Consider the following 1,491-nt stretch of genomic DNA (forward strand, 5'->3'; position numbering starts at 1 on the left):
GCTAAAGGAAAGCCGGGGCTACACCAAACCAAACCAAACAAGACAAAATAGGACAAGACAAATATAGAAAAGTTAGTAAGCTTAGTCTTCTTCAAAAGCTGTGTTAGGGGAAAAAGGGCCAAAATTTAATCTTTTGTCTTCCTTTTTGGAAATTTAATTTCTTTAATCAGAAAATGTCTGTTCTACAACTTTAGCTATTAAAATCATAACGCATACTTAAAGTTCCCTATGGTTTATATTAGTCTATTACATGAGGCAACTTTTAAAAACTTTATAAAATCCACTTAAACTATTTCCTAGGTGGCTCAGTGGATTAAATGCTCTCTACACAAGCATGGGAATCCGAGTGAGAGTGTGAAATAAAATCAACATAAAATATAGGTGTGCTGGTATGAATCTGTGACCCCAGTGCTACAAGGGTGTGTGCTTGATGTAGGGTTGGGGGCAGGCAGAGACAGACAGATCTCATAGCTCCTTGGCCAGCCAGTAGAACTGAAAGAGAGGACTCCAGGTGTTGGGAGAATTTTTACAGAATAAGGTGGAGAGCCAGGAAGATGTCTCAGCAAGATGGCCACCAAGCCTGATGACTCGAGTTCCATCCCAAGAAGCTCTGAGGCTAAGGGGGAGAACTGGCTTCCACAGCTGCCCTCTGACCTCCACACACATACTGTGACACATAGGCAGAACCTACGCCCCTAATAAATAATCTAAAAAAAAAAAAAATCTGAGGAGCAATAAAGGAAAGTTACCTTTGGCTACCACACCCACAGAAGTGTGGATACACACACAGCTTTAAAAAAAATTTAAGAATTTTTTTTTTCTGAAAAGTCTCCTCAGTGCTCACCCTGGGAATTAGTTTACAGCTGATTTTGAAGATGTTTTTTATATAAGTCACTGTGTCCATTTTCCTTAAAGGTATGATTTTATTTTTCTGAGAAACAAAACTGATACTGCTTACACCAGACATTTGGATTGACATTTTTAACCTCTCTGAGGTTGGCAAATAGATTATGGGCAGAAGTTCACAAATTATCTTCATCTCGCTTCATTGATTTTAGTATACAGTAGAAGCTAAAAGTATCTTGGAGATGAGCCATATGTATTTGACCTAAGATTACTTTTCATAAAACAAGATGTGTATCATATACATCATTCAGGATGTCTTCTCAGATGTGTGGCGCAAACTCTTCAGTTGTCTACCAATGTGAACCACGTCTAGCTGCCAGTCAAGAGATACCTAACTATTTGACGGGCTCTAGATACTAGATAGTTTGTTTTCTTATTAAATCTTCACTTCACTACAGTGAGGTGGTGTATTAGTCAGGGTTCTCTAGAGTCACAGAACTTATGGATAGTCTCTATATAGTAAAAGAATTTATTGATGACTTACAGTCGGCAGCCCAATTCCCAACAATGGTTCAGTCGCAGCTGTGAATGGAAGTTCAAGGATCTAGCAGTTACTCAGTCTCACACGGCAAGCAGGCGAAGGAG

This window comes from Mus caroli, chromosome 14 (assembly GCF_900094665.2).
Source record: "Mus caroli chromosome 14, CAROLI_EIJ_v1.1, whole genome shotgun sequence".
In the NCBI taxonomy this organism is placed as follows: Eukaryota; Metazoa; Chordata; class Mammalia; order Rodentia; family Muridae; genus Mus; species Mus caroli.